The sequence below is a fragment of the Sus scrofa genome, chromosome 8 (assembly GCF_054392235.1).
Source record: "Sus scrofa isolate SSC_HxYL_T2T_F1_AM1 chromosome 8, Sscrofa_HxYL_maternal_Yorkshire_Landrace_v2.0, whole genome shotgun sequence".
Taxonomy (NCBI): domain Eukaryota; kingdom Metazoa; phylum Chordata; class Mammalia; order Artiodactyla; family Suidae; genus Sus; species Sus scrofa.
The window spans coordinates 17,710,128-17,726,408 of record NC_139390.1 but is presented as its reverse complement, the minus strand read 5'-3'; the positions used below and the strand labels follow the sequence as shown (position 1 = coordinate 17,726,408).

The window sequence follows — 16,281 nt, the reverse complement described above, 5'->3', positions numbered from 1 at the left end:
TGTGTTTGGGTGAAAGACAGAGAAATAATAATAATAATTAGAATCGTTATAATAACTGCCACTGAGCATACCACGTGCTGGGGGCTCTGTGCCACGCACTTTACTTTCTGTGTCTCTTTAAGCTCTCCCAATAATTCTTTGTTTTTCAGATGTTTTGTTATGTCCATGATACAGTGGAGGAAACTGAAGAAGCATCGTAAGTTAGATTTTCTTGTAAGGGATACTGTCTGAACTCAAGCCAAGTTTGAATTCTTGGATTCAAGAATCCAAGTTCTTAACCTCTATATATTAGCCAAAGATTTTAACCTCTATATTTTATTAGGAGGTTATTACTACAGTAAGATCTCATTTTTAGCCATTCATAAATTGTGCCTGTATGAATATTAAGCACCAACAATATGTTTCTTGGGGATGCCATTGAACAATTTTGGTTTATATACTTAAAGATACAACTGTACATATAACCTTTACTACATTATGTTCACAGAGATAAATAACTACCAAAAGTAAAGGTGTGAACTTTACAAAGGAGTAGATTAAGATGTGAATAAAGACTGGAATTGTAAAAATAAAAAGCATTTTTTATTAGCATTCAAAGTGCCTTCAATGAAAAAAAGCAGAAAGGAAGAAATGTTTACTAAATATCACCATAACATGGAAAATATTAAGATAACACGAGTTTCTCACATCAACCTCATAAGGTTTTTGTTACTGTTATCATTATATAGGTGAGAGAAAGGAAGTTCCAAGATAGTAAGCAAATCCCTTAAAATCTAATGTCAAAAATGAGGTTCAAAATCATGTATGACTTTAAGCCAATTCATTGCACTACTGAGTCCAACTTCTATTATGATGTTAGAGAATGAAAGGAATCATCATTTTCTTAGTCTGCAAATATTCTTAAACATGGAAGATTTATTTATTCTTCCAGTGAACACTCTGGAGTATTTATTATGTTCTAGATAGATCCAGCATCTAGCTAGGTACATCAGCTAGATGCTGGGTGTTGTCTTAGCTTTGACCTTGTGGGAGAGTTCCATTGTCCAGTGGAGGAGACAGAAGTTAGATCATTAGCTAATATGCAAGAAGAAAAAGGTTCTATGGGAGAGGAAGGAAGGGAGAAAATTCATGGGAATGGTAGATTGGGGAAAATTTTTACAGATGAAGAACCATTTGTGTAGGATCTTGAGGAGACGTTTGTCAGGCAGGGAATAAGGGAAAAGAAAGAGCAAAGACCATTCAGAAGGCCTTGAAAATCTCAGTTCGGTAAGGGAAGGGTCTTTTTTTTTTTTTTTTTTTTTGCTATTTTTAGGGCTGCACCCACGGCACATGGAAGTTCCCAGACTAGGACTTGAATCAGAGCTACAGCTGCCAGTCTATGTGCCACAGCATAGCAACGCCAGATCCAAGCTGCGTCTGTGACCTATACCACAGCTCGCGGCAACGCCGGATCCCTGACCCACTGAGTGAAGCTAGGGATCGAACCCACATCCTCATGGATACAAGTCAAATTTGTTTGCACCGTGCCACAATGGGAAGTTTGGGAAGGATCATTCTTGTGTGTGGTTGGAAGGCCTGTGTTTGAGACAGACAGGGGAGAGAGAGAAATCTGGTGATTTGTTCTTGGGCCCTGGTTTTGAAAGCTCTCGTATGCTCACATAATGAGTCTGGACGTTCTCTTATGCCCAGTAAGAAATCATAAAACTTTCACAGAAAGTGTGATCAAATGTTTGTGTTATAAATATAACTATGTAAGATTATTGAAGGACAGAGAAAGGAACACTAGGGAGAAATTTTAAAAGGCTAATTAACTTGAAGGCATCTTTGACTTCCTCTTTTGTAACACTTCACATAGAGGGTCACCAATTCCTAGGAAATTTCTTTTAAATCATGTGTTTGCTTTCTGTCTTACTGCCATTTCCATGGTCCTGCACTTCCTCTTCTTTTAAGTGGGATGTTGACTTAGCCCTTAGCTCCCTCTTCCAACTTCCTGGTCTCTTGCCACTCCATTAAGGAGCCACCATGAAATCCAGGGCTACAGTTTCCCTTCGCATGCACAAAATCTCAGTTCTTCTGGTCTGCCGTATTTCACATCTTTCCTTAGGCAGAGGAGGGTTGTTCTTTGCCTGAAGCTGAGCTTTATAGGAATGGTGGATGCCTCCTCATTGGTTTGACCCAAATGGACTAGAATGGGCAGAGATTCTGATGCCTCCACTCTTCAGGATAGTCTGGCAGGACCTGACATGACTGGGGTCCAAGCAGGTCACCTGGGACCACACACTGAACCTCTGCCTCTCTTTACCCTCGTGACTCTTATAGGTGCTGCCATTTTATGTGTTTGCTAGAATGTGAAAACATATCGAGAATCATTAGAAAGGCAGAATTGCTCTTGGGGGATAAGGCTGTAGAAAGGAACAGTGCAGAGTTAGAGAAATACGCTGTAGTTGAACATTTCCCACACGAGACTGGAAAATTTCCAGAGATCCGAATTCTGTTCTTGATTCTCTTTATAGCTTGTTTTATGACCTTGGCCAAGTCAATTAACCTTTCCATTCCTCAGGTTGACCTTAAGTCAACTTAGAATAATATATCCCTGGCTGCCTGGCTCCCAGGCATGTGAATTTGAAAGAGTTAATGAGAGAAAGTTTAGAAAGTGTCCAAACCACTGTTTATCAGAAAGTCTACAGTCTGTTGTGATAGGCAATCTCTCGAGTGCGTGCGCTAGATAGCACAGGGTTATGAAATCTTGGTAAGAAAGATTATTCGGCACAGTTATCTCTTTTTCTTGAAAGCCCTCCACTTACAGGTCAATGAGCACCTACGTACCAGGTGATATTCAAGGTTAGAGGAAACACATGTCTAACTCCTGTATTGTAGAAAATCAGTTAATTACAGGGCAACCTGTTCTTAACAGCCCCTGAAGGCACTGCCTGACCTTGTACCAGGCCTGTGAAACGACACGTTCCCAACAAGGAAGTAACCGGACTCGCAAGGGCTCTTCATGTATCCAGGTATTTACAAGGGTAGCTAAATGCAGCCGTTACAGTTTCCTTGGAAAGTCACCACCCATCCTCTCTCTGTGTGATTTCTCAACTTTGCCCAGAATAAATAGCTGCAAATAGAAGTGGGAGTTTGCCTGGGTATCGATTGGTTCAGGTCAGGCCAAGGGTGCAATGAGACCATCTTATCTCTCGTATATAGTGAGGCTGGGCCTGGCATAACCTGCAGATGCACTGGGAGAGCAGGGAGAGGACCTGTTTTCAATGTCACACTGAAATCACATGTCTTTTAGGAGAGGAGAAGGAATATCTGTCAGCACATGTTGATCGGTACCCATGGTTTAGAGACTTTCTTGTCAGTCTCCACTAAGATTAAACTGTCGTGGACTCTTTGACTCAACAATTTCACTTCACGGCCCTACAGAAACAAGGACACATGTGTAAGAAAAACATGAATATGGGCAAAGATTCTAGCACACTTTGTAATTAAAAACAGTCAGGGAAGTACCTTGTAGATGAGAAATGGCTAAATAACGATGCGGTATTCATACTGTGAGATATAATGGAACAACTTAAAAGAATGTGGAAGGCGAATGCTTCCTCTAACAGCAAATTTTATTTTATTTTTTTCCTCTAAAATGTACTGTGAATCTGACCAATTTTCATCAATTCCACCACAGGCATCCTTATTCAAGAACAATCTACTGTGGTTCCTGTTAACTAGGATTTGACAATAGCCTCCTGACAGACCCTCCAACTTTCTCCATCACCTCCGATAGCCTGTTTTCCACGGAACCACCAGAGTGCTCCCTCTAAATGGAAATGGGGTCCTATCTTGCCGATGGTTTCTCATGACGCTTAGAACAACACCTATGAAACTGTATGCCATTTGAGCCCTGGCTATCTCTTTGTATAAATTTTTTTAACTTTTTCTTCTCCCTTGCCTACCCCATGTTACATAGCAGGTGCTCAGCAAAACATGGCCAAATCAGTGAAAGATGGGCTCAGTGTGCACAAAAATAGAAATATCAGCAAAACATCAAGGCTGTCATATGGCTAAACAGTGGCTATCAATTTGAATGCCTGGGTTCCAATACTAGCTTCGTCACCTAATGTTTAACTGCGTAGTCTTGGGCGAGTTAGTAAATTCTGTGTGTCTTAAATTTCCTCTCTAAAATGAGGGATTAGGAAGGTGATCTAGCCCACAAAAGTGCTCTGAGGATTAAGTAATCAATTTATGTAAAGCTCTTAGAGCCATGTCTCATATCTCTGTTAATATGACATCGTAACTATTTGAAGGCCCTCTGACATTTTGGTTTTGTCTTTTCAATGTTATTGGATTATAGTTGATTTACAATGTTGTGTTATTTTCAGGAGTATCACAAAGTGAATCATTTATACCTATATCCATTCTTTTTCAGATTCTTTTCCCATACAGAGGTCCTGCGCTAAGCAACAGGTCCTGTTGCTTACCTATTTTGTGTATAGCAATGTATAAAAAAAAACCCTCTAATTATCAAACTTAGGGTCACCAAAGGGGAAACGTCAGGAGGAGGGATAAACAAGGAGTTTGGTTCTTTATACTTTCACTACGTTGTGTGTTGTGAGTGCTATTTTATACAGTGTGGCCAGGAGAGACTAATGGATAAGATGATTTTAGTTGTGATCTTAAGGCCATGAAGCTGAGGACCATGCAGCTTTCTGGGGAAAGACTATTTAGGCAGAGGGAATATTTAGAGGGGATGTGCTGAGGTGGGGACACTTTTGAGGGCTTTCTATAAAACGCTACCCGTTTAACGATCCGGCGTTGCCGTGAGCTGTGGTGTAGGTTGCAGACGCGGCTCGGATCCTGCGTTGCTGTGGCTCTGGCGTAGGCCGGTGGCTACAGCTCCGATTGGACCCCTAGCCTGGGAACCTCCATATGCCGCGGGAGCGGCCCAAGAAATAGCAAAAAGACAAAAAAAAAAAAAAAAAAAAAAAAAAAAAAAAAAAAAAAAAAAAAAAAAAAACGCTACCCGTGAGACATGAGATGGTGAAGATATAAAGTAAAAAAAAAAAAAAATACATAGGGACTTCAAAGAGTGATGATGCAATATGAATGCAGACCTACTGTGAGTGACATGCAGCTCTAAGTGTCTATATCTATCAACCATTTAATCCTCTTCACTGTTCCGAGAAGTGGGAACATTCCTGAATGTTCCAGGTGAGTCGAGAATACCAGAGACCAGGGAATGGAGAGGATGTGGGTGGGAGGAGGGTCGGGAATGATGAGGGGAGGTGAGCTGTTAGAGAATGCAGGCCTTTGGGGGCCACGGTAAGGGCTTTGGATTGTACCAGGAGTGAGCCAGGAAGCTGCCGGAGGGCTGGCATTAAAAAGACTGAGGAGGAGTTCCCGTCGTGGCGCAGTGGTTAACGAATCCGACTAGGAACCATGAGGTTGCGGGTTCAGTCCCTGCGCTTGCTCAGTGGGTTAACGATCCAGCGTTGCCGTGAGCTGTGGTGTAGGTTGCAGACGCGGCTCGGATCCTGCGTTGCTGTGGCTCTGGCGTAGGCCAGTGGCTACAGCTCCGATTGGACCCCTAGCCTGGGAACCTCCATATGCCGTGGGCCCAAGAAATAGCAAAAAGACAAAAAAAAAAAAAAAAAAAAAAAAAGACTAAGGAGCACAGGGAGCAAGCAGGGGCATGTCTGTTAGAAGGACGGTGAGATGGTGGGGGCTTGCCCATGAGTAGAGGGCATATATTCTGATGATAGAACTGATGGGTTTGGCTAAAGAAATGGAATCAGTGTGCGAGAGACAGAGAGACATCCGAGATGACATCCAGGCTTCCGATTGAGCAGTGTGATACACTTGGGCTGCTGGTTATTCTAGTTACTGAATGACTACTGGAGGAGCATTTAGGTAGCCTGGAGGCACCAGGAGCCTGAATCAAGAATTTGGGGAGTAGTTCCTGTCATGGTGCAGCAGAAGCAAATCTGACTAGGAACCATGAGGTTGCAGGTTCAATCCCTGTCCTCGCTCGGTGGGTTAAGGATTCATTGTTGCCGTGAGCTGTGCTGTAGGTCACAGATGCTCAGATCTGGCATTGCTGTGGCTCTGGTGTAAGCTGGCAGCAACAGCTTGGATTATACCCCTAGCCTGGGAGCCTCCATATGCCTCTGGTGAAGACAAAAGACAAAAAAGAAAAAAAAAAAAGAATTTGGGGAGTTCCCACTGTGGCTCCATGGGTTAGGGACTTGACATAGTATCTGTGAGGATGTGGGTTTGATCCCTAGCCTCACTCAGTAAGTTAAGGATCCAGGGTTGCTGCAAGCTGCAGTATAGTTTGCAGATGCAGCTAGGATCTGGTGTTGCTGCGGCTGTGGCATCGGCTGGCAGCTGCAGCTCCAATCCCACCCCTAGCCTGGGAACATCCATATGTCACAGGTCCGGCCAACAAAAGCAAAAAAAAAAAAAAAGAATGTGGTTGTGACCTTGCGTTGGGATTGTAAAACAGGTAAATGGATAGCGGAGTCTCAAGGTGTGGAGAGAAGGCTGGGCCTATTGAAAGCTCAACATTTGAGTTTCTCGTGCAAGGCCTAGAATGACCTGGTCACCGAAGTGTCTACGGTGGGGTGTGTGTTTTGGTGGGGAGAGGAATCTTTCCTTTTTCTTACTCTTCTCTACATTTCACTTCCAAGATGTTTCTGTTGGATCCGATGCCTCCCACCCATTGGGAACCCAAAGGAAAGGAAAGGGATAAACGTCATTTGGTTTTTGATTTCCAGCTTCCCTTCAGAGCGGTGCTGCTTTTGAAAACAGGGCAGGAGTTGGATGACCACAGGGAGAGAGATCTTTGAGATGGAGAATTGACAATGATCAGACATCTATGATATGAGGAGGGAACAAGGAAGGGTTCCTACCGCCTTATGATATAAGACTTCAGGAGGATATGCTTAAGACCTTCTTGGATGCAGGATAGAGATGCAAAACATATAGTTAATGTAACCCAAAGAGTATTTATGCCAATATCTCAATGATAACATTAACTGTAATGGTGAGATGACTTTTTTTAGCTGCCATTATTCTCAAAGACTCCTCTTGTTAATGGCCATTGTTTCCAAGTACCATGCAGCAGGTCGGTTGTTCTCTTGGTGTTTATTATACATTTATCTTATTTGTTCCTTGCACTTTGCTATCATATTTTTGGTATGTCTGTTATTCAAATGAGGAAATTAAAAAAAAAACATGTAGTTGCTATAATAGGGGTGGTCTTGGGCCAGAATTTCCCAAAGTTATTTCACAGAATATTAAATACTATGAAAAGAAAATGGTGGCCCCAGAAGACTGGGAAGAGTTAGATTAAATAAATATAAGCAGGCTTTTTAGTAAGATTTCTCATATCATTAATATGCTAATATTATATTAAAGCTCTCTTAAAAGAGCTATAGCATATAGGATTTCCCAGTTACTAGAGCACGGGAATATTTTTTTTTTCTTGGCACTTCTCACTGTTTAATATTAGGAAGAACACCTTTTAGGATATGTCTCTTTAGGACAACTTAACCCCAAGGCAGGCCGTATGCCCCTAGCCCTGTTTTTCTGTCATATTTTTCTTAATATCTTCTTTCTTGGGACTTCCATGTCATAGTGCTATAGGCATTTGCTGCTATCTTGTATTCCTGATTTCTCAGTGTATCCTGGGCTTGGATGCACATTTTGATTGATGTAGTGTTTTTGGTCATGCAAACATGATTTCACTTTGAACAGGGTTTCCATTTGATGGATGCCCAGAATGTTTGTTATGTGAAGAGGACCCGGCTACAAAAGATTTTCCTTTGTCCAAGTTCAGCTACAAACTGTCACCCCAATGACATGGTCATCCCTTAGGCATAGGATGCTTTGTCTCTGTCTCTGTCCAGCCGCCTCTGCTTCTCCTCAGCACCTCTTTCTAGTTTGGTCCACAGATCTCTCTATTCAGGATTAAAACTGTACCCCAGTTGATTTTGCACTAACTCAGACAGAGAGTACTTGCCACTCCACGCACTTCCTATATCAGCTGGAGCTTAGTATAAATCTATTGCCCTGGAAATGGGGGCTTGGTGCTCCTTGCTGGCAGTGAGGCCTCTTTATGTGGCCATGGGGGCTCACAGGCCTTTGGTCCTACTGAGCCTAGTTTCTAATGTGATTATTTGTGTCCATTCAAAGCCCTCCATTCTGCTTAGGGGACCCTATTTGGCTCTTGTAAATAACGCTAAAGATTAAATATTTAATTGTTAACTTTCGTCTATGGCTTGAAGATCAGCTAACCAGAGATGGATGCCTCAGGCAATATTTTGCTTAGATCTTAACTAAGAAGGTCTTTGGCTGTGCCTTATGTGTTTACACTGACATACGGATGACAACAGCAGAAGCTTTGAATTAATGAATGCTGACTGTGTGCCAGGCTCATGCTAAGAGCTTTATAAATGTTATTTAACAGCCTTATAAATATTGTTATCCCTGCTTTTCGAGAAGGAAACTTAGCAAACCCAGGTTTTCATTCTTCTGCCTGTGCTTTCAACACCTTCAATATGCAGTTAGGGCGTTCAATCATTAAGCTTCACCTGAATTTGCTTATGTTTTTCTCAGTTGAAAGTTGACTATCCTTACTATAGAAAGCAAAGTTGCTTTGTATCAGACAATTAATTCAAGTACTCCTTTGCTAACTCCCGAAAAACGTTTACTGAGGGCTGGGTGTCAGGCACTGTGTCGGGTGAGAGAAATGAACAATTTTTAAAAAGACATAATCTCTGATTTCAAGTGGCTTCTGGCTTTGAGGAGACAGAAACATTAACAAGTGTGTAGAGAGTGTAAAGGCTACTTTTAGAGGCAGTCGTATGTTTAACACTCACTGTTCTTAAATTGATAGACTGGTCAGTAGGACATGGCAAGTAACACTACCATATGTTTCTAAATGCAATATATATAAAAATAGTGCACGTGCTTATTGTAAGGAGGTTCTAGTAACAGCCCACTGGGTGGTTGAGTGAAACATCCCTTCTCTAGGTATGCGGGTGATGCTACTCCTTTCAATGGATCATGTAGAATTCTCTAGATGTGTGAAGACTGGATGATATTCAGACATGGAAGAATCAGGGCCCTCGGGGGATCATAGGTAGGATACATCCTTGCAAATTGTTATTATTATTATTTTTGTCTTTTTAGGACCACATCCGCCACATATGGAGGTTCCCAGGCTAGAGCTACAGCTGCCGGCCTGCGCCACAGCCACAGCAACACCAGATCCGAGCCACATCTGCAACCTACACCACTGCTCACGGCAATGCCAGATCCTTAACCCACTGAGCAAGGCCAGGGATCGAACCCGCAACCTCATGGTTCCTAGTGGGATTCGTTTCCACTGTGCCACGATGGGAAACCCCTCAAATTATTTTTGTATGTACCATGCTAGACCCCGCCCCCAGCAAACAGGAGCTGAGTGGAAAGACCCTAGGTGTCTGTAAGGTTTGAACTCTCAACTGCTGTCATTTAATACACTGCCGTTTTTCCTTGGAAGGACATGAATAAGTAGTTCTACATGTAGCTGCTGGAGAAGTAAGATGGTGTCCTTGGGCAACATGGCCAGCAGCCAGGCTGGGAAGGAAGAACCATAGTGACAGCTGTGCCAAACCCTTCCCGGAATGTAATCATGTTAGGAATAGGGAATTTGGGGTGTGACGACTCTTCACTGCATTTCCCAGCATGTGTAGAATCAGAAACACACACTCGATAAGATGAACTATGTCATGAACTCTATACCTGCATGGGATCGGGTTATTTTTTCGTAACACATCTGTTCACAACATCAGTCTGTTATTCTAAGGAGAAATAAGGAGGGGGATTTGTATCCAGGTTTGAACCAGAGAGAAAGAGAACTTCCCTACTGAGATGGAAAGAGATAAGAGAGAGGAAAAATTCAGCGAGAGTGATAGACATTCCTGGTCTGAGAGGGAAGCAGGAGAACAGGGAATACCACCTGTGATTCTCGAACATTCGTCTACTCAAACTTCAGGGGTTTCAGGGAGGGATATTAGGTCCCTAGAATTCTCTAGTAGACAAGGAACAGGAAAAGCAACCCTGCTTTGGCGTCAATCTTATTAGTGAATCTAGGATCCAAAGATCCGTGGAAGAAGTGGCACCATTAGCATGGACAACAGGTAAGGGTGACAGTTTGCCATCTGCCTCATCAAGCAATATGAAATTGGCCTTTCAGAAATCTTCACATTCTTTTCTCTCCATTGTTTCCACCCTTCCCCCATTTTTACATTACTCATTAATTAGCCCTTTACTAAGGGAGTGTGCTTAGGTGTCTAAATCCTGTGTGTGGTGTGGTGAGACTACTGGAACTTGGTGGGAGAATAATACCAAGTTTTAGTCAGGAGGTAAATTGATAATTGTTTATCAAGGATCCTTGAGTGATTCTTACTGCTTGCTAAGAGAGAAAGATGAATATATTTGATAATTTATTGACTTAAAACTCTTTATTGCAAACAAATTGTAGACCAACAAGACAAGCAAGACCATAGTTTTATTGTAGATGCAAATGAGTCCATTTAGAATGGATAAGCAATGAAGCCCTATTATGCAGCCTCAGGAACTATATCCAGTCTCTTGGGATAGACCATGATGGAACATAACATCAGAAAGGAAATGTGTATACATGTCAATATATATATTTGTGTATATATATGAGACTAGGTCACTTTGCTATATAGCAGAAATGTAAACAACATTGTAAATCAACTATACATTAATTTAAAATATGCAAAAAAAAGGACAATGTTTTTAATACAAGAGTCCTGTCTTTGATATGTTTAAGACCAGAAAGCTCTAAAAGCACAGAGTCGAGACAATTCACCAAATACCAATGGTTAAGGGTGGCTTCTTAGAAAAAATGACACTGACTTATGGAGGCCTAAAGGGTGACTCAACACATGTATTAAGCACAGACCATGGACTAGCAATGAACTAGCACAATTTGGAGGAATCAACTGTGAGTTTCTGCGCTAAAGTGTCTTCTCTCGCTTTAAAGGTACAAGCAACTCTCAAAATTAGCATAACCATGAGACAGTAAATGATTATTAGCTGTGATGTGTGATAGAGATAAGTTTATCAGTGGTCAGAGGAGGGAAAAGATATCCACAGTTATCAGGGTGGCGAATTTATAAATGACTTAATTGGGACACCCACTCTGATATCTTGCCATCTGCTTTAAAAGAATTTCCTTCCATTATGTAAAACACCTGACCATAGGGTGGTTCCTGTGTTAATGGACCCTTTTTCTTTTAGGGAAGCCTTAAGTGCTCCATCTCACATTGAACTCCAAAGTCAGATTACATTAGATGTTCATGCTTTTTGCCACTTGGCAATTCTGATCTATCAACAGCTGTCTAGGTAGAGTACTTCTGTGCATAGAGCCTTTGGAAAAAGTCAGAGCTAAGGAAACTCACTTGCTCCTTTAGAGGCAAAAATTCACAAGACACACGCCTAAATGATTCGATTTTTATAGCTGAGCAAGAGACCCACAGCATAATATCAGACTTTTTCTTGGCACGTGGAATCTCTTCCTCCTGAAACTTCAAAATGTACATATTTCCCCCAAATGAGATGTAATTCTATTGAGTTAATTATCATACAATTATAGCAATGGAAAAGAAAATCCTAATCAAACGTGAACAGCTTGTCTAACTATTAACCAGGCCGTGGTGAACCATTACTCAGCTCTGACTTGCATGATCCATTATAGACTCTTGGCCCTCTGTGAACAAACGCTTAAATGAGTCCACAGTTATTTAAAACCGAGAGGCCTGGTTGCCTGGGATCCTGTGATTGTCTTTAAATTGTTTAGCCATTATATTTTACTGGCATGAAGTTATGGCAAACGTCCTGCTTCCATCTTCTCCGTGACATGGAAAGGAGTGAGCAGGACGTGCCATGAAAGGCACAGCTAGGACTTTCACCTACAGAAGTGGAGACTTGTTTGAAAACATTTCTATGTATAGTCCCTCAAGCTACTGAAAAATATTAGAAATAAAGTGCCTCTGGATAAGTTTCCTTTCAAGGAAGATCCAGAGGCCTATGCATCAAATTTAGAGTATCTTTTAGTGTTGCGCCAACTTGATCTATCTTCAGGCTAATTCAACCACTGCCAATATTTCAGCAGTCAAATATAAAAAGACTCACGGGTGGCATGATAAACGTTTGACGTCACAGCCTTAAATGCAAGAAAGAGATCAGTTTGTGTCAATACAGGGGTCTGAATATAGGGCTTGAAAATGGTCTAGGTTGTTAGGACTGAGGAGAAAAACCAGAAAGGATAAAGCCAGTCAGGCATTCTGATACTGCCTTTGATATTAAATAATGAGACTGGGGGTTCAGGGGCTCAGTTCATCCCCAGGCACATTAGAAACTAGACATAGTACTAGTGACAGCCAACTCATTGTTCATCCTAAGCCCTATCACAAAGAGCTTGCTTGGGTGTTAGCCACAGGTGGGTCCATAGCTGCTCAGGAAAGCTGGCATTTCCTGTGGGACTGAATGGTGTCAGATACACAGAGAGCATAAAGGCTGATTGAACGTGGAGCAGATTCACATGTCCTGGGCTTTGACAAGGTAGGGTGTTTAGAAATGGAAGCAAGTAGCTGAGTTTAATTCTGCAAATATGCGCTTAACTACAGCAAATGAGCTCTTCTATCAACAAAGAGGTCTACATAACATTTTGGTTTTCTGTTGTTTCCTGGTAACTAGGGTCTGGGTAAAGAGGGGAGGGAGGCGTGGGGACAAGACAGGATAGAGGTGAATTCCTGCTGATGGTGTTGTTGAAGCTGCCACAGCAACCGCCAATGGTAACCATCCCAAGGGCCCTATCTGTAAACAAACAGGCTGTTCCCATGAAAGGATCAGCCTCCTAAGACCAAGATCAGCAATCATACTCTTCTTTTTCTTCACTCCAGCCATCTGCTAACAAGAAAAGAAAGGCAAATATCTTGGGAATAAGAACCCAGTTGGGATAAATATTCCAGGATGCTTTGAATGTCAAGGCCTGCCTTCCAAGTTTACCTTGCTTCCTGTGAGCCTTGAAAAACCGAAAATAAGCTTTGGAAGAGATGCCAAGTAGAAGTTTGCATGGGGAGAAGATACTAGTGAGAACGAAGCATATAAAACTGGGCCCAGGACTATGATAGGAAGAAGTCAAATTAAAGAGAAGGTACAGAGTAGGAAATGTATTAGTAACGTGTGAAAGCATTTGGAGCCTGCAGCCAAGAAGAGGGAGAGAGAGGGAAAGAAGGGGAAGAAAAGCAAAGAGCTCAGAAGAGGGTGAGTAAGTGCTTCCCAGGGGAGTCATCTCAGGCTGGGGATGAGTAAACAAGCTCAGGGATTCTGGGGTTGTGTGTCAGGGGCATTGGACGGAAGCTCTGTGGCATCAGAGCTCAGGCTGGCCTCTTTCATTTTTGCATGGAATCTGTTGAAGGTGATGGATTCATTCCCTGCATGTACTTCATGGGAAATAGAGATTTCTCTGTAGAGAAGTAGATTGGCTCAGCAGAGGTCCATATAGCCATCTTCTGCTTAGAAAATGAAGTGGAAGGGACCTACGGGGAATTAATGGCCAAAAGAGTGCTGTGAAGTTTTCATCCTTAACATTGAATAGGACCTGGGTGGGGACAGGATGGGCCGGGGCCAGTCAGTGTTCAGTGCCTTATTTTGACCCCTGTGATCCCATTTCTTGCTTCTGATCAAAAAGGGCCAAATTCAGGTGATCTGGATTATGTGCTCAGAAGACATGGGACAGCATGGATTCCAAGAGTTTGGGGAGGGATTTTTCGGCATTTTTGCAGCCATTAGTGACATTTTTTTCCCCCAACAAAACTATTGATCAGAATTGAGGAAATCTTCGGAATGAACAGCTTCTTTATAAAGACCGTGATGCCCCTAAATTAGCAGCTTAATTAAAGAGTTTAAAGACTGGGAGCATCATATTCTGAAAGAGAACCATGCAATTCTGCGATGATCCACATCTTCAAAGTAATTTTGAATGTCCATCATTAGATTTTCCCTGTCAATTATCATTGTCACAAGCTTTAGTAAAGGTTTCTCCCTCGGATATTCTGAATAAGTAATAACGTAAAATCCTAACAAGATGGGAAAGAGCCTTTCCCTCACCATCTGTTTGCTGTATGATTTTCCACAATCCTGGGTGGGGGGGAGTCCATCTCACATTTCTATTTTCCGGAATGTTCTCTGTAACTCTGGTTGTGGTGTGATGTTTGGGTTCCACCTTTTCTTTGTTCTGAATAAGGAGTTCTGTCCACTCTTATTCTGTTCTCTTCTAACAATACATAGTATCGCCACTGAATCCTTCATCTGCTTCATTTACATTATGCGACTTTACAAGACAGCTTTGTGTTAAAAGTGTGATAACCACAGCCGTCATGTGTTGAGGGCTCACTGTGCCAGGCAAAGGACGTTGCTTTTGTTTGCCACATTGTTTAATCTTCATGGAAACTGTGCAAGGTAATTATTTTTATATCCATTTTACAGAAAAGGAAATCGGAGAATTCAGTTCATTTCTTTGAATTTACACAGCAAGTAAGACGCAGATGAGAGATTCAAATGCCAAAAGAATCTGACTCTAGAACCCACAGGTATAAACCTCAAGGTATATAGCTTCTCTAGGGCAGCTGAAAAAAGCTTGTCATTGCAGTTATTAAAAAAAAGATTAATAGAGTTCCTGTTGTGGTGCAGAGGAAACGAATCTGACTAGGAACCATGAGGTTGTGGGTTCGATCCCTGGCTTCATTCAGTGGGTTAAGGATCCAGTGTTGCCCTGAACTGTGGTGTAGTTTTGCAGACACAGCTTGGACCTTGCATTGCTGTGGCTGTGGCATAGGCTGGCAGCTGTAGCTCCAATTCAACCCCTAGCCTGGGAACCTCCATATGCCACAGGTGCGGCCCTAAAAAATAAATAAAAAATAAATAAATAAAATAAAAGCAAAAAAAAAAAAATAGGACTTTAACTGAATTCAGCATTGAGTTAAAAATAATCCCTCTCTAGGCCTTGTCCTCGGGGCTATATGCTTCTGAGGCTTTCTAAGTCTGCCCTTGAGTCTTAAAGGCAACCTGAAGTATAGATTCTAAAGCTGAACGGTTCTACCTTCCCATCCTAATTGCTCCACCTCTAACTCTATGCTCTTGGATGGGTTATTTAACTTTTATGAACCTCGGTTCACTCATTTTAATTTTTTTTTTTTTGGCTGCGTCTGCAGCATTTGGATGTTCCGAGGCCAGGGATCAAACCCGAGCCACAGCTATAACCAGAGCCCCAGCAGTGACAATGCTGGATCATTAAACTGTGAGGGAACTCCCAATGTTCTCATTTTTAAAATTGGTATATATTTTTTTATAGAGTAGTAGAAAGGATAACGTGATATAGGGGAGTTCCCGACGTGGCGCAGTGGTTAGTGAATCTGACTAGGAACCATGAGGTTGCGGGTTCGATGCCTGGCCTTGCTCAGTGGGTTAACGATCCAGCATTGCCGTGAGCTGTGGTGTAGGTGGCAGATGTGGCTCAGATCCTGAGTTGCTGTGGCTGTGGCATAGGCCGGTGGCTACAGCTCCGATTAGACCCCTAGCCTGGGAACCTCCATATGCCATGGGAACCGGCCCTAGAAAAGGCAAAAAGACAAAAAAAAAAAAAAAAAGAAAAAAAGAAAAGAAAGGCTAACATGATATAAACAAAGAATGCTCAGAAGATTAGCATAGGTTAGATGTATGAAATGCCTTCCCCTCTATATCATACGGTGCTATCCACATCCTTAACTTAGATGTCTGAAAACTTCTTTGCCTGGATAATGAGATCAAATGCTTCACTGTTTGGGCCTCAAATACAGCCCATTTCCGTTTAAGAACACAGAATCACATTATATTTTTGTAACACTTCTCTCTCTTGAGATGTCTCATTAATGATGGTGGCGTCCCCTCATTTTCTGTTTTCTGAATTTTAGTTTGTGTCTAGAAACTGTCCACATCTCACTAGATAACCAGTAACCATAGGTTTTTTTTTTTTTTTTTTTTTTTTTTGCTGGGGCATGGCGGGGAGGAGTTAACACTCTATTGATTGCTGATGCCTCTTTTCCATCAATAGACTCTTGGTACTGATCAAGGGCAATAGTGCCAATTGTGTGGCCATTAAAGATGAGTTTGGATTGCATTGAAATCTGTTGAGCAGGGTTAATGGGATATATTGTCATCCTGTAGAGA

The 16,281-nt window shown here is 42.0% G+C and overlaps 1 long non-coding RNA gene across 10 annotated transcripts in view; it reads left to right on the top strand.

Annotated features, from left to right (window-relative positions):
* LOC110262067 (uncharacterized) overlaps positions 1 to 16,281 on the top strand; it is a 129,775-nt gene that overhangs the window by 37,288 nt on the left and 76,206 nt on the right. For 6 of the 10 annotated variants that reach the window (XR_014812249.1, XR_014812246.1, XR_014812251.1 and 3 more), the window contains exon 1: positions 12,897 to 13,338. The exons of 1 other annotated variant lie outside the window; for it this stretch is intronic. This is a non-coding gene — a long non-coding RNA (uncharacterized LOC110262067). Of the gene's footprint in view, positions 1 to 149; positions 197 to 12,896; positions 13,339 to 14,562; positions 14,667 to 16,281 lie in introns of those variants that run through there. 3 more of the 10 variants (XR_014812248.1, XR_014812252.1, XR_014812247.1) reach the window with 2 other exon arrangements.